This window comes from Ambystoma mexicanum, chromosome 3q (genome assembly GCF_040938575.1).
Source record: "Ambystoma mexicanum isolate Mex_15411 chromosome 3q, UKY_AmexF1_1, whole genome shotgun sequence".
Lineage (NCBI taxonomy): Eukaryota > Metazoa > Chordata > Amphibia > Caudata > Ambystomatidae > Ambystoma > Ambystoma mexicanum.
In genome coordinates, this window is record NC_090926.1 from 683470715 (window position 1) to 683498374 (window position 27660).

The 27660-nt window shown below is 43.4% G+C and overlaps 1 long non-coding RNA gene across 1 annotated transcript in view; it reads right to left on the bottom strand.

The window, feature by feature from the left end:
- Window positions 1-2672: 2672 nt before the first annotated feature.
- LOC138582881 (uncharacterized) overlaps window positions 2673-27660 on the bottom strand; it is a 29032-nt gene continuing 4044 nt past the window's right edge. The window contains exons 2-3 of the long non-coding RNA XR_011305097.1: window positions 7166-7370; window positions 2673-6614 (exon numbers count right to left, since the gene is read on the bottom strand). This is a non-coding gene — a long non-coding RNA (uncharacterized lncRNA). The remainder of the gene's footprint in view (window positions 6615-7165; window positions 7371-27660) is intronic.

The window sequence follows — 27660 nt, forward strand, 5'->3', positions numbered from 1 at the left end:
TTGTCCAATTGGCTTTGGCTGTTCTGGCTCTCTAAAGGAACCTTTCTGAATCCATTGACTTCATTACTTGTCCCTTCATAGGTTGTAATTTGTTGAACACTTTTACTGCTGGGAAAGGCGTACCTAGCATTCATTGGGGGATTCAAACTGTCTTCCTGTTAAAAGAAACTATGTTCTAACCTTTCTATTTCCCTTTATCCCTTCCTTTCTGAAACTCAGTCTAAAAGGTATATTGGTGTTATATATAAATGCAAGACTACCCTTGTTATTGAAGTGACTTCATGGTGTAGGAGAAATGTATTAGCATATCCAAAAAATATTCACCAACTTTATTGATTTTGAAAAGTGATGCCAAAGCTTGCTGGACTGTTACAAACAACTGCCTTTTTATAGAATGCTTAACTAAAATGTGATGTATAAATACAAACATATAACTGAAACCTTGAGAGTTTAAGTTTTACTTGGTTACTTACATTGACTGATTTCATCTGCTGAGCTCTACAGCTCATATTTACCCCTCTTGAAATAGCCTGACCGAGCAGCAAGGCCTACCAACTTGTGTAATGCAGACCTATACCAAAGTGTGGGTTACCTAATACCAAGCAGATATGTATTGTGTAGTCTCACAGTGTGACTGCACCAATTCTTACCCAACAACCATGGATCACGGATCTCCTTCCGCGTGAGGGTAGGGTTAGCCCCCGCTGGGCACAAATGAGCCAGAGGGCAGCGCATTCCCAGGATGCGGCCAGCCACATGGTACGCGCCTACGAACACCAGGCACAGCCACAATCCAGCTAACCGCAGGGCAGCATGTCAGCACTTGTGCGTGTCTGGCCGCCCAGGCCTCTGCATGCAACACTGCACCGCTTCGGCCCGAGTGACTGGGAGTTGACTGGCAACTTGCGTATGCTCCATCGCTTGTCCAGGGACACCGTGGGTTCCTCGTCGCCAGTGTAAACACTGGGGCAGGCAGCACTATATTTATATAAATAATGGAGGCCCATATTGTCAGCTTGCTTCAACTCCAACTTTAATGTAATCGAGGACTTCCTGTCCTCCAACGTCATTTCCCTTTCACAATGATCCCTCCTAGCCCCGCCTCTAACATAACTAGGCTGATGCAGAACATGACATCCATGTGAATGAATCTATTTCAAGGTGAGTGGCACCTCCCTATAGCGTGCGAGTTGAGAGGTATGTAAAATGTAAGGCTTTTTTCCCACCCCAATTCTTGCTGTTAAAAGTGCTGTGCACTGTTTTTACCTGTGATGGGTAGGGCTCCCTTGTTTTGCTCATTGTGGGAATGTTTCCCCTGTAGTGAAAATCCAAATGTGGTTCTGCACCCATAGAGAAAATCAAAAGTTGGCCCTCAAGATTTCATTTACTGGCAAAAGAATTCTGTTAGGATATTTACAGGTACAGTATTTAAAATTGGTATTATTTTTTGTGACGAAGCACTAAGGGCGTCAATGTTCTGCCAGGGGTACAATGCATGTGGTGGATCAGTTTCTGTGATTCCTTTTTTCTAAGCTCTGAATCAATTGGTTTCAATAATCATCCAATTGTCTAATCGGTACCGACATATAAATTCAGTTCTGCAGAAACAATAGCACGTAGCATTTAAAGAAATGTGATTACTCCATTTAAGAACCCCCAGGTCTGAATATTCCACTGGAGGCGCACCAATGCATTTCTTTAGTCTGCTTTAGATGTTCCTGTCCTTATTCTCTATGATCTGCGTGCCAGCGAGAGGTGCTCTAGCCCACTTCTATGGCACTGGCTCTCACCCTGGTGACAGCGCAGCTCCCCCAGCTGGCCGAGACCGGCTGTGCTTCGAGGCCTGGAGGGCTGCTGTCCGGGGTGGGCCTGGGTAGAGGGTGAAGTGTCTATGTGGCCCTCCCCCAGGCAGGTAAGCAGATGGAAGGAGGCACAGGTGCGGTGGACGAGAGCAGCCCCCCATGTGACAGGAGTAAATTCTCTTGAAACCAATGACAGGACCCTCCCCCCCCCCCCATTGTTCATCCTACGATGTTGCAGACATCAATTGAGCACTGACGCACAGTACTGGTTGGCATGTAAACAGCGATTTTAAAATGTATTTTCCTTATTGTATTGGAAAGGGAGATAGTGTTGTACTATGGGAATATGAAAAGGAAGATGCTGGGGGCTTACTCTGGTAAAGGGACATCTTTAAGTGTCCCAGAAAGACCCTTTAGGAGTTTGGGGGGGTGCGGGGGTTAGGGGAGAGGCGATAGTTTGGGATTGGTACTTTGAGGGAAATGCACCTCTGAGGTTTGTCCCGGTGAGGAAGGGAGGGTGCAGCATGAATTTAAAGGAAGGCAGCATATTAAAATACATGTCTGTTCGGAACTCACAAGTGTGCACTGTCGAAAGTAGCCTCCTTGAGTGGTAGTACGGTGATGCCCTGGTAAGTAACGTGACCCTAGGAAAAGGTGACCCCCCGCCCCTGATTGGTGACATCTGGAGGAGTTACACTTTTGACAGAATGATGAGGTGTACACTAGAAGGATAGTAAAACCCCGGGAGAACCGTGAGGTAGGGGCAACAGCTAAGGGAATGTAGCTCTGTAGGCAGTGAGGTACTACGATGAGGTGGCGTGCAGGAAAACTGGGATTAGCAGCGGTATGGTCTCATACAAACAAGCAGCCTTTTTATCAGCATTGAATTTTATTGTTTTCAATCAGACGCTCACCCATGTGTGAGATTAACATTTGTCACTGTCCTTGGTCTGATCATAGGTTAGTGAATTTGTCCATCTCAATACCAGCCACCCCTTCTTATCCGAAACCTACCCTTAGACAATATGCCACCATAGGAATCTAAAGAAGATTATGGCAAAATCCTTATTGTCTCAGCTTTCAATTAAACTTAGACCCGTGGATACGTTTAATAATTCTAATGATTTGGCTTACCATCTCACTAACACCATTAACACAATTGTGGATGACCTTGCCCCAAAAGAACGTAGGTTGGTGAAATCTAAAAACAGCAAAAGTACTTGATTTAATGACTCCATTGCTGATCTACGTCGCTTAAAGAGGAAAGCTGGGGGTGGCGAAGGAATTCTTCTCCTCTCTCACACTCTCTCTATACACAAGCTGTTCTTAATCTGAAGAATGTGGAAATCGGTGCTTAACCTCATAGTCCCAATGATAGGATCTCTTCTGCAAAATACAACACACAGATGTTTTGCAATCCTTATCGAATTTGAAATAAAATACTCAGTTGAAACGACATTAGTGAAGGACTCAGCTTGGTGTCAAGCAATACACGATGAGTTCAACCAGAACAGTTTCGGGACACCTACAATCGATAGCAGCTTAGCTAGATCTTGATCAGCCCTCAACTGTTCCAATGCCTCCAACATTCCAGACCACGTCCTTGGTAAGAAACATGTACAAGCTTTATTTCACCTCAAACCGTGCTCAGAGGAACACATTTTTAAAATTGTTGCAGGTATGAAGCAAACATCTTGTTTAAGGCACAGTTGTCCGTCCAATATCTTCAAGACCTGTATGGATACGCTCGTACTATGGCTGACACGTCTTGTCAATCTCCCTTTCTCCGAAGCTAGTGTAACTTCGGGCCTTAAAGAGGCATCGATTAACCTTTTAAAAAAAAAAAGAGCACGCTGGATACCAAAATAACAAAGCATCTAATATCGCCAGTATTGTAGCTTGTGGTAGGCCAGCACTCTCTTAGCCATAGCCTTGATTAACTCCCACCTTGATTATGGCAACAGCCTCTTAGCAGGAACCTCTAAAGCCAATCTCAACATGTTCCAAGTCGCACAAAAATCGTGCTGTAGGAGCTGTCTTTGGTCTCTTTAAAAGAGATCATGTTACTGAGGCCAGAAGGTAGCTTCATTGGCTCCTCGTTAAACATCGGGTCACTCATACGATCCTGTCGTTGACTTTACAAATGTTGCAATAAGGACGGTCCGTAATATCTAATTGATCGGCTCAGTCCCTCCAAGTCTTGTCGCTCTCTCCGTTCATATGATCCGACAAAACATGTACAGCAAGATTGAAGCTCACTAGATTTGGTGGTTCCACGTTTAATGTTCAAGCACCAGCGGCCTGGAACAAGTTACCCCCTTATCTCAGGCTAAATTAATTCATTTGCTGCCTTTAAGTATTGAGTTAAGACTCTTCTTCAACCTTGCTCCTGGTTAAGTCTTACATTGGTCCAGTTTTCCCCTGTTTCAGTTAGCTTTGTTTGTGTTGTGTCTTATTCGTTACTTAGTGTGCTTTGAGGCCTACGGGGGATTTAGCGCGTAATAAAAATTATAAATATATACACAATAGAAAGTGACGTTGCATGACATTTATACGTGAAATGTTTGCATTTCATGTAGTTTGTCTTAATTGAAGAAAAAGCATGGGACAAATATATTTTTTTTAAAAGAACAGATTTTCCAATAACATTGCTGGTTAAGTACGAAAGGCACAAGTCTTTCATACCTAGGAATCTGTAACAAACCATTTCCTATATAGCACAATGTCATTATGAAACATTTTACAGTGAGACATTCATATGGTCCTGTAGCTAAGGTGCCCTGTCTGCTTCACAACCCGGGTTAGGATCCTGGATGCAGAACTGCTTACTTCTGTGGGTGAAGTACACATTTTATATTCTTTTTTTTAATTCCTTGAAAATACACAGTGGAAAAATCATCAGCCTTCTACAAAAAACGCTTTCCCTCGACTTGTGCCCTGGAGGTATAAACCTCAAGTAATTTAAATCCAGTAAGGGGGAGCCATTCAGTTGGCAGTGGCACTAGCGGTGAAAACCACCCTAGAGGCCTGAAACTGGGGAAATGAAGATCCTTGTTGGTGGATATGGGTGCAGTGGTGATACAGTGCCAAGGAAGCCCAAGTCAAAAAAGGAAGATCTTCCTGGAATCATTTGGTTTCTCCATCCTAGAGTCTTCCATGGATAATTCAGGGAGATTATCCGAAACCATCCTGAAGTATGGGTATAAGCCGAAATATTTAATTGCGATGACACTAGAGTTATCAAAGCAACTACTCCAGGATGAGTTCTGATTACTTCCAATGATGATCTTGTAATATGACTTCAAGACAACTTCAGGATGGGAGGGAGAGTGTGGGGGGGATTACTCCAGGATGGGTGGGGATTATTCCAGGATGACCCATCACCCATGACAACCTCATGATGGGTGAGGATTACTCCAGGATGACCCTCAAGACAACCTCAGGATGGGAGGGGATTACTATAGAATGGTTCCATGACAGCTTTAGGATGCATTTGGAATTGTGAATGATTATTGCAGACAACTTCAGGAGGGGTTATTTCATGATGCTTCCTAAAGATTTAGGAAAAGGGTTTGGATTACCCCAGGATGCATCCCTTGTGTGTAAGACGGGTGGTATTACTATAGGGTGAGTCTAGTTAGACTTATGAATAGTGTACTATTTGCAGCGGTCACTTTCCATCTTTGCCTTCTATGCTAGAGCACTCAAATGTCGTTAACTAGGTTTGCCGATTTAGTATACAAAACTATAAATCCACACCACAATGTCACAAACCAACCTGTAAACTCCCTCATTTCAGTTCTTACCCTTAGCTAACATGGCATCACGTTCAAACTCTGAAAATTACAAATCACTGCACTAAAATACACACTTTCAGAGACCTAAACAGAATCTGTTAGAGGTCTACCTGCATGACAAACTGTCGACAGTCACTTCACCCAATATCACTATGCGCAGCTAACAATTAGTTCGACCATTGACCACACCCAAGAAAACACTTGCTGACCCCACCAGAAATCAAAGGCAATACCAAATAGCACAAAAACATATACCATTTACAAGTTGGAACTAACCTACAAATTCATCAGATCAACTGTATAGTTCTACACAGAAGAGCACTTGCATCTTCAATTTCACACAGCAGTGAGTGAGATACAATTATGTTGTTGATTAGTAGCAGGGGCTGACGTAGCAACCAAACTCCGTTATTGGGATGTTCCAATTCCATTGTTTTGAAAGACCGTAATCAAAATAATTGAGCAGGTGTGTGGGAACGTGTAGGTGTCACTTCAGTGTCTAAACAGGCATGACCATAATACTGTAACAAAGACACACTGTTGAGAAGAAGTGGTGATAGAGTTGAGCTTGTCAAATTCAATCTGTCCGACAAATCATTTGTAGCAGACAATTGACTGTTACTTGATAGTCCAATATTTTACAGTTGTTGTGCAGCGACATTGGGAATTACACCGAGACATCTGCTGATTTACTGCTGTGTCTTTAAATTTTCCATGTGAAGTAAATGAGGCGGGTTATGAAGCTGAAATGAAGAACACTTGCCATCCTTGCCAAAAGACCTAGGTTTTCCAGCTTTAGTGACCATAACTGTGAAGAGCAATTACTCAATTTCGGAATATTCGGTTTCCACCCATCAGCTTTTACAATATAATTCTTTTTGTTTTCTTCTGTTTTTTTCCACTGCATGTTCTTCTTTTAGTTCAAACAAAACTCAAGTTTTCCATCGCTTGCCAGATTACACCAGTAGCCGCTTTTCCTCCTCTGCCTTTCTTTTTAAAGCCTGAATTAGTCCCTCTGCATAACAACAATAGGTTTTAATTATTTCGTCAAATTTTTTCTGTGTCTTAATACACTGTTTCTTGGCTGCGGGTATGAGAAAGGCAAGTTAAAACTTCAAAATGTGACTATAAATACAAGAGACTTTTTGCTTGAGCTGTACACTGGGGTAAGTGACTCTGCTTAAGCGTGATCTAATCTGCCCCCTTGGTTTCATTTTTGCTTATTCTTGCACACCTTAGCGCTTTCCCCCACCCCCTATACAGCTACCCAAACCTCAGTCTAGCTGCACACATACTCTGACCTTGACTACGGTCCCCGAGGGCGATCTACCAATAGCGCTTTGAGATCATACCAATGGTAAAAGGCGTTCTACAAAAGAATGCAACATAACAGACATGTAGACCATATATACTTACTTTAGAGGGAAAAGAGGCTGTAAAAGAATGGTGGGGATTGAGCAGCATTCATCTGTGAAAAAGAGAATGCCTCCTCGTAGGGATGTCAGATGCACCCTCCTCCCCCAAACATCAAATGGATGGACAAAAAAAAAGAAATACATTGCTTACCTGCTGACTGGAAAAGCACTACTGCTTTGAAATCCTTTTCTTCATGCATTTCTCTTCTACTTTCATCAAGACCCTCTATCAGCCATTAACAATTAACTTCACCAGGAATTTCCAAAGGCTTAAATGCCCCATCCTTTCAAATACACAGAGAATTGTCGGAATCAAAGAAAATCACATTAAAGAGTGCCATGATTTGAATTATTGCCTAAAAGAAGAAGAAAAAAAAAGTCAATTTAGTATGCTCCAAGTATTTGTGAAATTTATAGTGGGCTTGCTATTGATGTTCCTGCCTGATGTGTCCCTATTTGTGAATGAAGCGTCTTGGTGCTTGGCAACTTCACCCATTGTGGCTTCAACTAGTTCCATCTGCTCGCTAATAAATTAGAGGTGGGTGTTCTGGAGACGCAATACGTTCTTAACTGCAGAGCTCTTGTACCTAAAATGCTGCTTTAAAAGACAAGCACCTGTTTCAGTTTCTTCAATGTAAATACCAACCTTAGAGAGTCCCAGCTTGCGGACAGCAACATGTCCAGGAAATTATAGGGACCGGAAATAGGAGGATATGCAGGGACCATGACCAAAGTGATCTTTACTGGCAGGGACAAAAAGTAAATTACACCTTAGCAGGTAGGCCTTTGTTAATAAGAGCCAGGCACTACGCTCCAGAAGGATCTGAAGCCCCCCCACCGCTGCCTCCCCCGATCCCCATAAGCATTGCTACTGTGCCATGAATTATGCACTACTGCTGAAATAGTGCAGGGCTCATGAGCAGTAGAAAAATCCTGCAAAAATGCCAAGCCATGGATATATTTTGCAGAGGCAAGGTTTCTCACACATGCGCCATGGCCAGATAAACATATATAAGCCAAATTATTACTTAGAGGGTCGGGTGCACCTATCGGAGGAAGGCATGGACCTATTCATGTGGAACATTGTGGGGTCATTGGAGCAGCAACAGCGTTAAAGCCAGAGAGTCGCAGCTAGTAGGAGCATTTATCCTCTTCTTGCCGGTTGAAAGCGATCGGACTGATCAGCAGAACAGTCATTGTGTGGAACTAGAAAGGGGAAGGGAAGGAATCATCCCAACCACAAAAAGGGGGCCTCTATATGCTGAGCAGCTAGGGTGGTCTTCAAACTGGGGGGCTGATCTAAACCCACCCCCCCAATGGGGGCCTGTCAGATTGGGGGTGGGGGCGGCATTAATCTCCTAAAACAGGATTATGGTGACGCGTAATAGAAAATATAAGCATTTTTGGCTAGTGTGTGGGGGGGGGCACCAGAAACTAGATTTTTACACAAAGGGGGTTGGGGGTTAGGGGGAGAGGCTCAGCATAAAAAGGTTTGAAGACCACTGCCTTAAAGGAATAAAGTGACCTCCCACTTTCAAATAGCAAAAGCAATTAAAAATAGAACAATCACGCACAGGTCCGAAAACTCCTGCTTTCGAGCCAGTCCTCGGCTACACAAGGCTGCTGAAAAATCCAGAAAAGCAAGAAAAAGGCTCCAAGCTCCACATCAAACGAGAATAAACTGGTCCCTTCATTAGAGACTAAAAAATAAAAAAAGAAAATCATAAAAAGCATTCACCCCAGAATCACAATGACAAATCTAATTTGGAGCTTTTGTAAAGTAAAGCCCAAAGTGGCCTGTGCCACCAGAAGCAGGAAGGCAGGAGTCAAAAGAGCGCATTCATCAGGGCATTTCAACCATCCCCAGCCTGAGACTGCAGCACACCCCGTAGTACACAGCAACAGTACGCCAAACAAATCTTAGCCAGCCTTCATACCAGCCAAACAAAACTGTGCCTCTTGACACCCCGCTTCAGAATTAAGCAATATTGAAGATACTACGAAAGTCACACACCCTTCCCATGTGCCACACATCAACAATCCTCACACAAGGGAAATCTATGCTAGCGGGCAACTGAGCACCGGCATGCAGCTGTCTGGGCAACTTATTGAAAACTACAAGCATAGCACCACCGTGCCCTTTATATACAATAGATACATTCTCACAGGGTCTACGCGACACTACAATGTTCTTAAGCAGACGACCGAGTCAAATCTTAAGTATCGATCGCTGGGCCTGTGTGACTCTTTCCTTCACAGTAAAGCACTTGAATGATTTTCTTGTACCCACTGAAGGTGCGGTCATGTGTACAAGTTGTATGTGCACCGTAGTGTACACATAGCAACGTTGCACACAAGGGCACCGCAAGCATGCGGATAATGGACCACTTTAAAAAGCAAAGAAGGTTTGTTTCGTATATTAAGCTTCCGCCGTTCAAGCACCATCCCCTAGGGACCTGGGAGGGTCTTTGTGCTCTTTCAAACTAGCATTCAAAAGATTACATATAATGGTGCCAGCAAGATAGCAATTAGGTTTTTCGCCTTAAAAAATATTCTTCATAACAAGATAGTCACTCTACAGCAGTGGTCTTCAAACTTTATTGACCTCAACCACCATTCCTAAGAAAAATGTACCTGGCTTGGGGCCCCCCCCCATATGCATGGGCTCCAAAATGTTTATCGGTTGCGAACGGTTATCGCGCACTGGTGAAGAATGATGCCCCGAATGGAGGTGTGGATGCCAAACCCTAAATTCTTTCAAAATCATTGCTTGCAATAACTCAAATTAGATTAGAGGACAAAAATATTTGTAAACACAGCATTCATAAAGTTATGCTACAATACAGAGGACTTGACTAAAAGTAGTGTTGGATATTTATTTCTTACAAAAGAAAACAACCAATATTGCTGTCCTACAGTATCGTTTGACAAGTAACTGATGTAACAATTAGTAAGTATAACAACTGAGATTACTATCAATGCTGTTCCTGCAACTTGTAAAGTGGCATATTGGAGAATCAGTGTGAAGGGTCGACCCGTCTTTCAGCAGCCAACCTGTCATTATTGGGTTAAATTTTCCCCGATATGCAACATTTGTATGACAAGGCTCGGTGACATGGTGGTAGGCACTTCTCATGTAAACGGAGATAAAGCGACCTGGGCAGATGATTAAGGTTCTGCTGGTCGTCTGAAATGTTTCAATGAACTAACTTTCTGCTGTGGGAATTGGGGGTGGATTGTGATGTCACAAGTTGTAATTGAGGGCGGTGTGGGAAGGTTTGTGGACCCAATTATTGAACACAATGCATACTTTTCTATAAGGGTTCAAAATGCAAAATCCAATCAGCTTTGTGTGATGTTACATGATGATGAATACTAATTATTTGTATGGTATAAAAGTTCTCAATTTAGGGGCAGCGTCTTTTCATGCAGTTCTGTTCCACAATCTGCTTGAATTAGCTGTGACAGCTGCACCTGGGGCCCCTGAATAAAACTGTTATTTCTTGCACCGGTGTACACTCCTTTTTTTTACTACTTTGGTGAGTCACTCCCCCCACCCCGGACACTTTTTTGGAGGCCTTAGCAAGAGATCTCTGCCATTCGACCAAGGTGCCAGCCGTGCTCCACGAGAAGTGCGGGACAGCGTACTAAGAGCTTGAGCCAGAAGAGGTGCACGGACGCCACTTACCAAAGGTCCACCTGGTATGGCGCTGCCTTCACTCCGACTTTAAAAAAAGACTCAGAGAACGAGAGAAGTGGAGAATCTCCTAAAAGGATACGCATGTGTACCCGTGCATGAAAGCGCTAGAGACTATTTTTATGGTGTATAGGCCGCACCCTCATTTGTGGTGGAGGACAATTGACCGTAGTAGATATTAGGTCTGCTGTTCCGATAGGAAGCAGGTAGGTGGCACAGAGGTTTATGTAGTAAGTGGCGGACCTTGTTAGACAAGAGGCAATGGGTATAGTTGCTTCACTTTATTTTCTTTGGGGAAAAGAAAGGTTCTTTTGGGACACATACTCGCTCTTGTTTTGTGAGTAGCGACAGTTTGTTTTTAGTATTGTGTAAAATGGTCATAGTATTATTTGAATGTGGCTATGGAGCAGACGGAAGTGCTAGAGCCGAAATAACGTGTACAGAGCTGCGTAGCGCAAGTTACATTTTTAAATTGTTGTGCCTAGGGAGAAGGCCTCTCGTGTACTAATATAAGCTAACAAGATGGGCCTGTGTAGAAGGCCAGAGTCAATGAAAATCGGGTGATTGAGTAAGATAAAAATTGAGCGATTGGGACTGCCCGAGGAAGAGTAAGAGTTTAAAGGGTTAATATAATAAGGAGAAAGAGAAAAGAAAAAAAGGAGAGAAGAATATTTCAATGAAAAGGATTAAGTCGGGGACAATGATGACATGTTGGATGGATGCCCCATTTTAGCACATGTGAAGAAAATTGCCCCAATAACGTGATACAATATCAAAATACCATTTCGAGTGGGTATACAACACAGTGGGATAGTGTTATAAAGAATGGCCTGGGGAGGGAACATTCAAAAGACATATAGAAAGTATGTATTCGTACTTGGCAGCTACTTACAAAGGGGCAAAGCTTAAAAAGAGACAGGATATTCTAGGGCTTTGGAAACTGTATCAGCTGTGGGGTATTCAAATCCTAAACTGGCGTCTTAAGACAAAGAAGGGACAGATAAAAAGAAAGAGGAGAGAGACAAGCATTATCAGCAAGGACAAGAAAGGGCGGAGGACATTTTAATGACATAAAATAGAGAGCACAGCAGCAACTTGGCAGTGTGCTCAGGAAGGCAGAAAAGGCAATGGAAAGAGAAACAGTGGACACTTTTCACACCGATGCATATTATATAATCTGTGCCCCCCCCCCCTCCACGAAACTGGTAGACATCTTGGAATCCCCCGCACACCCATATGCTCTGCAAAGCCAACCTCTGCTCCGCTCCTTAGACATCATCGGAAGAAATCTTCCTACTTCCCCCGACATTGTGCACATGGCAAAGGGAACATCAACTTTCTGCGTAACCTGCAATAAACATATGTTTATTTTCACTTTTGTTTGCTACTACCTTTATTGAATCCGACTAACGACTAGCCGCCAATGATCTGTTCTACAACAGATACTGTGCAGTCCTTCTCACTGTATCACGTTAGATTACACCCAGCATGTTTGAATTATATGTACATTCAGGATTAGTGCCATCAATGCTCTATGTCCTAACAAGTACTGTGTATTCCTTATCCACGCATTATTCTGATTCGAGTATGGTACGCTTCATTTGTATGCACTTGCATTTGATCTAGGTCATGCCCAACGCGAATACATGTCTCTGACCTACCTAGATACTTGCATCTACATTTGTTTGAGGTTTTGCCTATTGCCAACTGCCAATTCTGATCCTCGCTAATATCTGGTTCTGCTCTTGATCTTACTCATGGTATGCCCATTACCAACACTTCAGTTTGCATCGATTTGTGCTGTCCCCATCATGTGCTGTTTCCATTCCACCAATTCTCCCTAATGCTAACGCCATATCTGCATTTGATTTGTGTGGTACACTCTTCCAATAGTTGATCTCGCCTTATGCTCACATATGACTGTTTTGTTTTGACTTTTGGCATGCCCGTTGCATACATCCGCTTCTGCGTCTGTCTTGTGGCGCGCCTAATTCCATTATCTGAATCCACCTAATGCCAACATCTGCATCTGATCTGTGTTATGCCCATTGCCAATTACAGTTTTTTACCCCATGCTAGTAGGTGATCTTGCTCCTTATCCGGTCTGTGTCACAATGCCAATATTTCAATCTGCACTAGATTTATGTTGTGCCCTTTGCTAATTGCTGACTCGTGCCCAAGGAGACCCTGCTTTGCCATAGGGCCCAGATACTATTGTATGCCCGCACTGCCATATTACTGTATCCCAGCCCACCACAGTGGTATCATAAGTGCACTATGTATGCTACCACCTACCTGGTACCTTACCTACTGTGCGCCCTACTGGCAATAGGCCAACTGGCCACGGTCATAGGCTATAACCATACAAACATATAATATCTAACTATGGAGACCTGTACTGCACCCATAGCGAGTATTAAACATACCTTATTCCTGCCCTTGCTGAAGTCTAACTACCAGACCATTAAACCTACTAGATTTCTACCTTCGCTGGTGATAAGACGCTAAACCTAAACCCCTCCAACCTGAACAACGTAGCAAAGTCCACATGCCACCTACCATCCTTACCTTTGACCATGGTCTCATCAAAACTAACCAACCTTGCTCCATTACTATGAGAAATATTAGACTCCGAGCTAGATTAACTAGACACTATGAGCCACCAAACGGAACATTAGACAAAATATGTCCCCCCACCATGGGGAAACACCCAACTATGATAAATAATTCCAGAAACAAAAATATGGCCACGCCCACTCTTCACACATCGAAGACTAGTGATCTCACTAACAAAAATCTATGCCAGAAAAGTAAGCCAGGGCAAACCGCCTACCTCTCTGTCTAATAACAACACCCCCAACATCAAGGCTGCTCTAATCAACGCCAGATCACTGGTGATCACTGGTGGCACATGCTATTGGGATAGCTGACCTGATCAGGGCGGAAGATTATGACTTCCTTGCAAAAGGCTAAATGTAGCTGCGGGCACTGCCCTCCTACCTGCAATACCTGACCATTATATCATCTTTAGAGCAGATAGGGTTGACTCCAGAGGGTGAGGCATAGCAGTCATTGCCAAGTCTAACTTAGCTAGGAGACTAGCCTCATCACCAGCAGTCAAATCCTGTGAAATACTCACTGTTAAATTACCTATCTTTGACTCCAGAACCCTTACAACCCACCTTAGCTAAAGACCTCCAGGACCCACTGGCTCATTCGAGGAGGATATTTCCATAATACTCTCTGACACACAAAAGCGTCCTCTGAAATATTACTACTTGGGGATCTTAACCTTGGTTTCAACGATCCCAATGACCAACAAGCCTTAGTGATAATCCCAATGAAACAACAAGCCTTAGAAATATCCAATATGTTCCCCGAACACGGTTTCAGCCTAAGAGTAACCCAGCCCAACCATGATAAAGGCAGACCCTTAGATTGGGTGGCAGACCTCAACTGCAATGCAGCTATCGCCTCCATTACTCCTCAAATATGGACAGATCACTTCCTTCTGTCCTTCACCCTTTTCCCTATCAGTAAGGGCAATTTAATAGCACCTCCTTCCCTCAACAGAAACAAGAGGAATATTACGGTGGATAAGATTTTACCACACTTAATTCCCATCCTCAACTCTTTACCGGACTCATTAGACCCAGACTCATTCGTAGACGAGTACAATGCCACTACGAGCAAAGCCCTAGACATTATTGCCCCCTAAAAATACGCAAAAGTAAACCGAGAGCCCACCTGAACTCCTGGTTTACCCCCTAACTTAAAACTCAAAGTCCTATGGAGACACCTATCTGCAGAGGAAAATAAAACTAACCTAACCAATATCTCTGCCCTGTATAAAAGAGAAATAATTCACACTAAACAGGAAACGTATAATGACAGAATTCATCAAGCTAGCTCAAGCACCAAGGAGCTCTTTGTTATTCTAAGGGAGATGGAAGCCCCTATACCCCCATCAGACAACTGCGTGAAGGACAAACTCTGGTGTTACAATATCCAGAAAGCATTAACACACAAAAATGCCTTACTCCAGAACAAGGTTGCGGACAAAAGAGCTAACCTACCTGACACAGACAGGCATGCTAGTACTTTAACGCACCTTACTAAACCGCCTCATTGCTTCAGATTCTCTCGAGTCTCTATCCTTGAGGTAGAAAAAATCATCTCATCTCTCAAACACTTAAACTGTCAGGGAGATATCTGCCCTGCTCAGATTATTAAATATTCTGCTAGAGGCCTGGCACAGTTCATCACTAAATTAATTAATGCCTATTTCTTATCTGGCACTGTCCCGAGTAACCTAAAAGGAGTCGTGGGTCTTAACTCTCCTATAAAAAAAAAAAAAAACAAATCTCTAGACCCTACCATCCCACCAATTATAGGACTATTACCACAGTACCATTCCTTCTCAAAATCCTAGACAAAGTAGCCTAAATTCAGATACAGGAGTATCTTGAGACCAATCTCCTCCTAAGAGTCCGCCAATCTGGCTTTAGGCCACAACACAGTACCGAAATAGCACTGACTGATCTTAAAACACAGATCAATGAACTCAGAGACAAAGGCAAAACAGCCCTACTTCTTCTCTTAGATCTTTCGGCCGCCAACGATCTGGTGGACCACAAAGTGCTATGTAAACAACTTGACTCAGCCACCCACTTTTCCCAGGACGCTATAGTATGGATTCAATCCTTTCTGAATAACAGGACCATGAGAGTCTTCTCGCTGCCAGCGGCTGCAGACCTGATCCCAATTACATGGGGTGTGCCGCAGGGTTCCTGCGTCACATCAACCGCGTCTCACCAACCATGTACCAACATATTTACGAAGCCACCGTTTGACAATTTGGACCATCTGGGTGTCACCTACATGAATTATGCTGATGACACCCAGATCCTCATACCACTTACCGGGGAGTGTGACAAGGACATAGCCCTTGTAAATAAAATGTATCTAATCATCCAGGCATGGATGGCCGCCTATGGTCTCTGCCTGAATGATGATAAAACGTAGTTCCTTATACTCGGCACTGCAGGCAACCTGAACAAACTCAGCCCTAAATATACTTCATTCAAAATCGATGGAAATCGTATCAAAGTGGTAAAAGAGATAAAGACCCTAGGCTTTTACCTAGACTCTACCCTCACACTAGACAAACAGGTCAATGCCATGACATCCGCCACAGCATATACCTGCAAGTTGATCAGAGCCTACAAACCTTTTCTTTCCAAGGACAGTTGCAATATCTTAGCCAGAGCTCTCATCCTCTCCAAACTGGACTATTGCAATGCCTTGTACTTGGGCGCAAGCAAGCACATTGTCAATAAAATCCAAATTCTCCAGAACAATGCTCTCAGAACTGCACAGGGCATACCCAGAAGAGAGCATATCTCAGAAATAAGGAGACAGAGAAAATGTCTATACATCGGCTATACATCAATGACAAAATCTTGCTTAAAACTGTCTCCCTAACCTATAAATGCCTCAACAAAGCTGCCCCACTGTAAATTTTGGAGAGAATCAAGACACCCCACCAGGATAGCTAATTCCTTCTGCCTGGTCGTACCCAGATTTTAACTAAAGAAAGCTGGGGGGGGGTGTAGCTTCCATGTTATGGCTGCACAGTACTGGAATGCCCTCCCTCCGGCCTTGAGAGCAGACCAATGCTTCCCTAACTTTAGATGTAACACTCTAAACTGGCTCACAGCCAAGGACTACTGACACACCTAAATGTTGGACACTTCCTGTACCTCACCGTACAACCCTCTGTACCTTAATGCATATAATTCCTGAAATATTTTGCAAACATGCTGTCATCAGTCATGTATATAACTGCTGTTAGCATTTTTGTATTTTTTGCTGTAATTATTGGAACCATATACTGAAAGTATACATGGAACGTCTTGTAAGAATATGTAACCTCATTGTACACCACTTTTATGTATATAACCACTGTAACTGCTTTTTTGTAATTTTGCTGTAATTATTGTAACCTCATGCTGAAAGTATACATGTAACGTCTTTGCGCCCAGATACCTTTGGGTCCGTTGCGCCATACAAATAAATAAACAAACAAGGAAAGGAACACGAGAAGGGAATGGACAGCAGGACGTATAAAGTTTAAAATGGTGAAACTGATATGGCAGAGGAAGGGGACACCATATCAGACTGGGAAGACAGAGGTGACAGCGATCATGGGGATGTCGTAAACAGACGCACGCAATTTGACAGATGGCAGAATGGAAATAAGAGTGAAGCAGGAAAGAAGAATCACTGGTAGATGGAGAAATAGGCTTCAGAGCAGGAAAACCAGAATAGCGGTAGCAAAGAGGCCACAATGTGGCAATAAACACAGAGCGTGCACAGAAAGGCCCCTTTTACAAAAAGCAAGGGGCGAGGTTCAATATATACCATAGCAGACAATGGACAGGGACAATTTGGTTTACAGGTTACCTTCGTTAATGGTGAGGGCGAGCAAGTGGATTTATGTTTTTTGAAAAGGAGACAGCGGGAATACCATTGGCCATACGAGATATAAAAAGTTTATTGGCAGTATTAGGTGGGGACAGAAGTGACATAATATGTCAAAAGGCTGGATATGCGGGGCATAATTAAGCTTTAATATAAACAATGGAGCACCCTTGAACAACTATTGAGCACATGTTTGGAAGGCTCCAAGGGAACTGTATCCAGATACGATAATGGGTTCTATATTGGCTCGTAAAATGAAGCCTGATGAGGATCCCACGAAATACATACAAGAAATGTGGACACAGGAAAATAAACAGTCATGGGACAAAAAAATACCTTTGTTTTACCATATTTTAGTGAGGGGGCTCCCCGCAGATGTGCAGGTCTCTTTAGAAAAAATAGTGGGAATTGAGGCAAAGCGGTGGCACGAGATACAGACGACAATTGTACACTTTTGCAAAAGGAGGCAGCAGAAGGATAAGGACACAGTCGATAATGCAAACAAAGCGGAAAGCAATGTGTTCAGAAAAATCTGGCAAAAATACACATGGAGGGAACAGTACTCACAGGGCTAGTTGTCGTTCCACAAGCTCAGCAAGGAGGGTTTCCAGTGGCCACGGTAAAGCAGCCAGGAGTTTACTCAGTGGCCACACAACCAGCAGTAAGGAATCATACAAATGCAGCAGCAGTCTGCTTTCATAAACGTGCAGCAGATGGATTCATGCAGGGAGGCGGAGGCAATGGGTACATTGGACAGTGTCCGACTGGGAGAGGATACTATGCATGTGGAACGTGAATGGGATACAGGGGAGCGATGCCACATTTTGGAGTACAGTGCTTCTTCATATGTGGGAATTTTTGACATTTTGCACGAACATGCCCCCTTATTGCACAGGCAGGGCAGCAACAGAAGACATGCAGCAGACTCCTCAAAAAGTGCAGGTCGTGTCACTGCGACTACAGATATGGCCCGCACAAACACCTTGCTACCCAGGGACAAGTGCAGGTACAAGGGGGGAAATGGCAGGAACTTGAGGTACAGTGAGCATACTTTTAGGCACCAGCACAGACCCAAATACCAGAAGGGGTAACAATATTGGGACAGAATACCGTGCCACAATACACAGGAGTGACAGTGGTGGGCGATAATCCATTTAAGTCATCCGCAAAAAACATTTGCACAATAGGGATTCCCACAGGGAGTGCAAGTGTGTCCTGTTCTAGCAGTAACTAAAGGCGCAGAGGAGGTACCGGAGGCAGCAGTTCAGATAGGTTAGAGATGATTTCTCTTTTTTATAGACAGTGGAGCGACTAAATCATGCATCAAGGAAGAAGGATTTCCAATATCTAAACGTTTGGACACACAAAACATTTCGGGGACAATTTTGAAAGTTCCTCTGACAAAAGACTTCCCCTTGACTATAGAGACACAGCATATTTTAGCACCTTTGTTGTACTCAAAAGACACTCCCATTAACATTCTGGGGAGGGACCTACTCAGCAAATTGAACTCCACAATTTCAGAAAGGGCTGGTGTGCACCACACCTGGAATGTATCCAGCTGGGGTGGCAGTGCGGATTCAGGCTTACTATGCACACAGCACAATGAGAGGGATACCCACACACAAAGAGCTGTTTGTGTACAGGGTACACTTGTTGGGATGGTTGCCAGGGTTTGATGGGGAAGGTGTGCCTGCTGTGCAATAAATTTTTGTTCAGGCCTTATTATCCCTCCTCGGTTATCTGATGTGCACAGACACAAACTACTGTATTTGGAGGAAGTAGTGGTTCAAATTTATAGCCACTGATGAGAACACTTTTGACAGAAGTGACAAAAGAGTTGTTTGCAACAAAGGACAATGAAGGAGAGGTAGTGTTTGAGCTGAGCATACCTTGCCCAGCACAAATAAAAGAAAGGGCTGTGCCGCAGATGACTCAAGAAGAGAGCACAATATTTGCAGGAAGATTTGGAAAAGGTGCCCAAATGTTTGTGGACAACAGGACCCCATGATGTAGGAATACTTAAAGGGGCTGTGGCAGTACACATCAAGTTGAAAGAAGGAGCGCTATTGCAATGAGTAAAAAAGTACCCACTTTATCAAGAAGCAGATGACGGCATATAGGAGACAGTGTATGCCCTATGGCAGCAAGGCATAATACAGGTGAGCTCATCACCTTGCAACACGGCTATTTATCCGATCAAGAAAGCAAAGGGAGGGTTCTGGCATTTTATACAGGATTTACGCCCTCTGAACAATATTATTAAGGCATAGTATCCATTGGGCCTTAAACCTGCAACAATTTTGCAGCATTCCCGCAGAGGCAAATTTTTTCATAGTGGTCAATTTAAAAAAAATCATTTTTCTTCATTGCACTACATCCAGACTCACAGTATTTTATGGCATTTACTTATTGCGGGATCAGGTTCGAACACTGTAGAATGCCTGTGAGGGACCTAGCATTTTTAACAGAGTAATACAAATGGATTTTAGCAATTTACAGGTGGCAAGTACAGTATGTGGACGACTTACTGGTATGTAGCATAACAGAAAAAGACTGTAGAAAGAACTCAGGGACGCTACTGACGTTGCTCTCTGACAAAGGATACAAGGTGGACAAAGAAATTGCAATACTGTCAAAAGAAGGTGGTGTACTTGGGTCAGAGTATGTCAGCAGACAGGAGAAAAATAACACCAGAAAGAGTAGAAGCCATACACAAGACTACATGACCAAAAACAGTAAAGTAGATGAATCCGTTTTTGGGCCTGTGCAGCTATTGCAGAGCGTGGGTTTTTGATTAGTCTACATACACACTAAGACACGGTTGCAAGCACTAAAAGCAGCACAGAAAAACAAAAACACACAGAAAATGGACAGCTGAAATGGGCGAAAGCTTCGATGAGCTAAACCAAGTAAGCACATACACCAGTGTTAGCAATTTCCAATTACAAAGAAAAGTTTCACCTATTCACACATTCAGATGGAAACATAATCCAGTATTGACACAGAAAAATTGACAGGGACACAAGCCACTTGCATATTACATTGGGTCATTGGACACAGTAATGCAGGGACATTTCCCATGTGAGCAGGCACTGCTGCATTTTCTATTGAGAAGGCTTCCACAATAACTATGGGTGCCAGTAGTTTTGTATGTGGAACATGCATTATTCGCAATACTGGAGAAAACAAAATCAACACTGACAACTCAGAGATCCTCAGTGTATGAGGTAATACTAACCAACCCAGCAATAGAACTGGGGAAATGCAGGACCATAAGCCTAGCAGAGTTCATTGCAGAGAAAATAACAGGATTATGTACATGACTGCATAGCATGCATAGACAGAAGTGAGGGTAACCTCCTGGATAAGGAAGAAGTGATAGATGGGGAGGTGGGAAGGACATGATTCTTATTGACAGAAACTCCAGCATTGACCAGACAATGGGGCAAAGGCATTCAGGTTCCACAGTGGTGGAGCACAGACAAGGAGTAAAAAAAGGGGAGGAGTTGATAGTGTACTCACAGACACGACTACCAAATCATTACTCTGCACAAACAGCAGAGCTCGTGGCCTTGACTGAAGCACTAAACATGTCAGAGGGCCAAGTAGTGAAGATTTCCTCTGATTCAGCCTATGAAACCTCTAAAGTACACTCAGGATTAGCAAGATTGGAAAACAAAGGGTTTACAAGAAGTAATGGTACTCCCGTTCAGCATGCAGCATTACTGAGTAAACTACTAGAAATGTTACCACTTTGAGTAGAGTTGGCATTAATAAAGTGTAAAGCCCTTACATGAGGGGAAGTTTCTCTCACTAGGAAATAAAAGAGCAGGCAAAGCAGAAAAAGAAGCAGCATATATGCCAGAGGGATCACATGTGCTGTTCCCTGGCGAATCAGAGAAAATACCTGATAGCAGTATTGAAAGTGAGCAAAGAAAAACATGCATTGCCAGAAAACCTTACTGCAGCCCCAATATTGCAGATAATGAGTTACAAGGAGAAGCATCAGATGCTGAAAAAGAGTTGTGGAAAAGGCGAGCATGTTCTCTGTCCCCCAACTGACTTGGTTTGGCGACATTATATAGGAAAGGTTGTTGTGCCGAAACAACAGTTACAATTGGCATTGAACAGCTTCACTACACTACCCACGTATCGAAACAGCATTTGGCTACAGGGATAAGTGAAGACTTGTTTGTGCCAAATCTGTATGAACATGTCACTGAATATGTATATAACTGCATGACCTGCCAGAACTTGTACAGGGAACATTGCTGCGACCGCAAGGCCCCTTTCGACACTTGCAGATCGATTATGTTGATATGCAATAAAGGTGTACTTTTTACACGTACCTGCTTGTAGCTGTATGTCCATTCTCATGTTGGCTTGAGCCAGGTCCCTATGCTCAAAATGATGACCGCTCTGCGGCTAAGTTTTTTGTGAGGGAGGTGCCAGATGAAATTTGTTCTGATAATGGGTAGCACTTTGCCAATGATTTAATAAAGGAGATTACATCACTCCTGGGGATAAAGCAAACTATGTACGGTTTACCATCCTCATGTCAACTGTTTGGTAGAGAAGATAAATGGACTGCTCAAAATGCGATAGGCTAAGCTTACGTAAACGCTTGAAAAATCATGGGTGCACTGCTTGCCTTTTGCTTGGTTTGCGCTAAGAAATACGCCTGGAGGAGATCACCATCTGACTCCTCACAAGATTGTTATAGTGCAGAGAATGTATGCGCCAATTCAGCAATCGTGTACAATCTCAGACGCTCGCTCTACCTCTGCTATTCTGGGTGGGAGGGAATTTACCAAGTTGCTTAAATTGATCGCCTTGCAGAGACAATCTGGACAATCAGGTGATCCAAACGGACATGTCATACAAGCAACACCTCTTTATCCACGTCCTCGTGAGAAACCACGTCAGAAAGTGGAAATAGGAGCGCTTCTCTGGCCCACATACTGTCGTCTATTCAACCCCAACTGCTGTCAAGCTCGAAGGAAGGCGTGGATGGGTCCACACAACGGACATTCATAAAGATAACAGCACCGCCTCCCAAAGCACAACATAATGGGGAGTATAGCCGAACTTTCTTTCAGCCATTAGAATGTATAAAAAGCCAGTGAAAAAGGGTGCTGTAGGTTTTGTTATGCAAAACGTGTAGCAAACGAAAAGACATTCAGTTTTTGGGAGCATAATGTTAATATGTTTTAGTTTAGTATTAAGACTTGTTTTATTTGACTTTTAAAGCAAAAAGTGAAAAACAAATGAATGAAAAAAAGATGGGGAAAAATGAATGGGGAGGGCTTCCACCATGGCATTGAAGAGGAACATAGTTCATTAACTGGAAACATTTATTACGATGAAATGATAGGGACGAGAGAGTAAATGAGAAAATGCCATGTCTGCTCTCTAATCCCACACGTAGTGTCCAAGCTTTTCCTGTCCCGAGCTGTGTCCTAGGAGGAGGCGGGATGCTTACTGCACCCCTCTCTCTGTAGAACGACAAGTTTATTCTAGGGGAAAAAAGCAGCTGTTCACTGGGTGGATGAAGGGGAAAATGTGTACGAGGACAATTTTGTAAAGTTAACACAAATGCTTCAAAATGGGGAAATGCGGCATAAGGTGGTGCAATATGTCACTGAGGGTCCTAAACAGGGGGAATTACAAATAGGAGACCATAAAAGATTACAGTGCAGAACTAAAGAAGGGCAAAGTGTCCCCTTGTGTCGCACAAGGCCACTGATGAGAATAGAAGGAGCAGTATGGTATATGGACAAATGGAAGGAGGGGATAATGCAGTGTAGTGCTGAGGGATTGGAGGGCTTTCGGCATAACGTGGTAGCCAAGGTTAATGACAGCTGTGAAATATGCCTATGCTTTAATCTGGCTCCATGAAAAACAACCAGTTGACATAAGGAGCTTCACATGATTCCCTTTGTGTTTCAGGTCAAGTGGGTCAATTTTCGAAGGGATTTTCAGGGGACTAATTCGGCTCTGCCAAGGTGGTGAAGAATGCAGCACTGACCCGGGGAACAACAGCAGTGATGGGTTTTTGGTGGGCCTGCGGATCCAAAGCATTTGCCTAGCTACCTGCTATCACGGATGAGTACCTTTATGATACCTTTTTCACTTCATTGGTCTTTCCAGGAGTAGAGGCTGCAGCTAATTCGAAATGGCTATGAAAAAAGAAATGGCTTTTTCAACATTCTGATCAGCCTCAGAAAATGTAACCAAAGTGCAGCCGGAAACCTTGGAAAATAAACTTCAATATCAATTACTTTAAAAACATTAAGAGTTTGCAACACGTTGTGAAAGGCTGATTTTTGTCATTTACAATCTAATTCGAAATGGCTGCAGCTGACTTTATAGGAGTTATTGCAGCTGGCCAATTCAACAGCTAAAGGTTTGAACGCAATTAAAGAGGAAATGAGGGCCTTGCGCTTGGTGGCCCTTCAAAATCGTTTGTCTTGGACAGCCTAACATCCATCAAAGGAAGTGTTAGTGCCTTGTTTGGGACAAGTTGCTGCAGGGCCATACCTGATGGAGAAGCCTCTAATGGAACTCTAAATGCAGCCATACAAGAGCAGAAACTCCAGGGCAAGATGACGAGCGAGGTCAATGGAGTGCAAGCAAAAGACTGGCTGAAAAACATCTTCATATGGCTTTTTGGATTGTTTCGAGTGGCTGTCCCGTGTTGGTTCTAATTCTCATCAACTTCTGCATTTTTAGGAGCATTTTAAAAGTATATTTTAACAAGCAAAAAAGACAGTTGATGTTACCCTTAAGTGTTAACAAAAATGTTTTTGAAATGAAGAATAGAAACAGAATAATGGGGAAGATGAAGAGGAGGATCCTGATGGGGAGGTTTTTACACAGCTTGCAGATGTTGAAAATGATAAATAGTTCTGGATTGAATGTTTTAAGGATGGGACAGGGTGTGTATGGGTGGGGGAAGATCTGAATGGTTGGGAGGAGACTAGACATGATGGAAAAAATATGGATACATAAAGATAATGTTGCTAGGAATGAGAGGCCCAAAAGATTTCGTCATTAATGAATAAAAAGGGGGGAATAATGTAGTAAAGATGCAAGTCCAACGCAGTATAAAGGAACCCACTTATCGGCTGCAAAAGTAGCACTGTAAAAAGGGGAGGGATCTTTCTTATATCTCTGAAATAAAATGCTTAATACAATTAATCTATAAATGCAGAGGCACAGGCAAAGGCAAGTATATTCAAACTTAAAACATCTGTTGCATTTTATGTGCGGCAAAGGCCGCTGTGGCTGGTGTTTTAGTGCAGAGTCTGCAACCCTAGGCCAGTACACAGTGGTTATTCTTCAAGGACACAGATTTCAAATTGCCCCGTAGAACATTTTCCCTGGTAAAAGGGTTAGAGTGTCCCTGATATGCAACATTTGTAGGACAATACAGCTGTGAAAAATTTTGAGCTGAGAAGAAGTGGAAGTAGAAACAGACCAGGAGCTCCTAGGAGGCAGGCGCTTGTGATGGATGACACCATGGCGCTGAGAAGTTCCAAACTGAGAGCTATCGTAGATCTTCCACTTCAAAAGGTTGAACTCTCAAAAACAAGCTTCCCATTGGGTAAGCGAAACTTTAAATCAGTATCTTTAAATATTTCACTTGCTAACGCTAATCCTCCTGATAGAAGTGGCATTTAAGAGTGTAATGTTTCACAAACACCTCACTCATACCACCCACGCCCATTACCTGCATCCCCGGAAAGGCTTTTGACATCAAAGTCACCCACTCCCCGCTTGTGAAAAGGCTTGATGCCCTCGAACTTTCCAGCTGCTATGACGGCAGGGGGCGGGCGACTAAGGTCCTAGGGTGGTGGAGGCAAGAGACCTGTATTTCCGGGAAAAAACGACACTAAATCCTTGCAAACAATCATGGCAGAGGAACCTTCTGTCAACACCCTTGTTAACATCACTGTCAATGATGAATCTTTAGCCAAGGATTTCGGGTTTGAATGAGCCGAAGCCCTAGCTGAAGCCCCATGTGCCATTGTGACTTTGCACCCTCACTTTGGGAATGCTGGACATTTGCTCCTCGAATTATCCAGACGTCGACACCCCAAAGAATGGGTTTGAACGTTAGAGCTCAGGTCCACTCTTCAGCTTTGGTCTCTCTGAACCCATTACTTGAGATCTCCCAGCTCTAACGTCAGGGACCCTGTGTTCGCTTACAGCCTTATCAAATGCTTCCCTTTCGGTTGAACCAGGTCACTTGCCAGTGAGACATTCATCCATTTTCAAAATGGAGGGTCCGAACCAAGAGTGGAAAGACCCAAGGAAACCCAAGACGCTTGACCTAAGGAAACCGAGGTGAATCTAGCCACTCCCCCTAGTCCTTTCAAGGGGGCCCAAGTTGTTGACACGACATGGGAAGGCTCCTCTCCTCTGCGTTATTGGGAAGAACAGCATCTGCCTCAGAAGCCCCATCAAAAACAGTGAAGGCCCTCAAGGCCTCATCTTCTAAACCATTAAGATTAAACAAATATGGTAGTAAAGGGAGACCATCCTTGACCCCAAAACTAACAGCATTTTTCCAACTGAAGACGAAATCGACAAGGAAAAACATCTTTGAAGCACCAGGGGAGCTATCAGATGCCCAAATACTAGAGAGCGCTGGAGAAGCTTTGTCCAAAACTTCTGGTTCAAAGAAAGGAACTCACGCAAAACAGGTTCGGGGAACAGGGACTCCTACCAGCTCCAATTGATATTTTGCATGTCTGGAGACAGAACTTACGTCGGGATCACGAAAAGAAACCCGGAATGAACGTAACCTAGGGACCCAGACCCCTCCAACAAACAAAAGTCACCAGGTCTTCTGAAAGCCCTAAACCTATAAAACGAAGTTGGCTCACAATCCAGCCAACCAAAAACATAACAGGGTGTGGGGGGTCACGATGAACTAACAGTCCCCAAAACCCAGAACCACTCCCCAAAGAAGCAGTCGGAGAAATAATCAGAACATCACAGTGGAATCATCGGAAAAGGAGGAAAGTGCCTGTGAAGGTAGGGTTCCCAGGGTAAGCTTGAATACTCACTCGAGAGCTGGATCCCAAGGCACTGCTCTGACTGAACTCAACATCTTCAGAGTCACGATCGGAACCAGAAACAAGTAGACGGAGGGAAGAGCGTACCAGGCCATCCTTGGTACACCAGAGAAATCAAACTACTAAGCCGGATTTACTATTGATCATGTCATCTATAACCATTGCAATGGCACCCTTCACCAAACTCTATGAGTCACCAAATGACACTCTGAAGGACCACACCACCCTCTTGGCGATGGTCCACAAAAAAATGTCATATGTTGAGGGATTCCTAACAGGCGTGGAAACAAGGCCTAAGAACTTATTCGAAGATTCAAATAGAACAAGAAACCGTGCATCAAACTCCAAAAATGTACAGGACAAGCCTTCTAAAGACCAGTCCCCAGGGGCTGTGCTCGACTATATTCTTGTCTCAGGTACTTTTCTGCCAGCTGTAGTGTTACTTTTAGAGTAATCGAGACAAACCATAGTGACCACAAACCTTTAGAAATGTCACAAAAGGTAGCATCCCAGGGGCCCATCCATCTGTGGGAGAAACCTGTAGAGACCTGTAATGGAGGTACTAGACTGAGGATGTCTAAAACATCAATAGTAAAGCTCTCAAAGAATTTCTCTGAACTATACATCGAAACTGAGACGCCCGAGAGGATCCCTACAATTGACTAAACGCCTCTACTGGCAAGCTTCATTACTAGTAACCATGAGGGAAGCAAAAGACAACTAACTACACTGCATATTTTTAACGTAAGAATAATAGAACAAAGGAAGGCACTGAAGCGGATAAAACGATGAGCCAGGCGAATGAAGTAGCAAGAGGACATGCGTGAAGCCAGAATAGCATTAAGGAACTACAAAAAATTGCTTCTTGCTTATAGAGACAACCTTTAACAACACTACACAGAATCAATGTTGAGCATAGTATGTGGGAGACAAGTTAAGAGGCTTTTGATTTCTCATAAACTCCCCCTCTGGGACCAATGACATCTCTCAAACAAACAATGTCTCGGAAAACGCCTGGATTTCTAATTTCAGTTCCTTATATAGAGAAGTCGTAAAAAAACAACTATGGACACGACTGTGAAGAATGTCAATTAATGGGACGTCCCTTTTGACATGGACAACATAAGGACAAAAATACACAAGCTATCTGGTTCTCAAGCTTAATGGCCAGGCGGTCTCAGTAACGAGACACTAAAAGAACATCCGGAGGAATGGGCAGGTTTCATCCAACTCCTTTCCTGGAACGTATCAAGGAAACTCGTACAATACCAGATTCTTGGAAGAGGGCGATTGGGAAGATCGCAAGAACTATCGCCCAATCACCCTTCTTGACATTATTGGTAAGATCGTTTGTTCTTTCCTTCTGTTCCAACTTGCTAA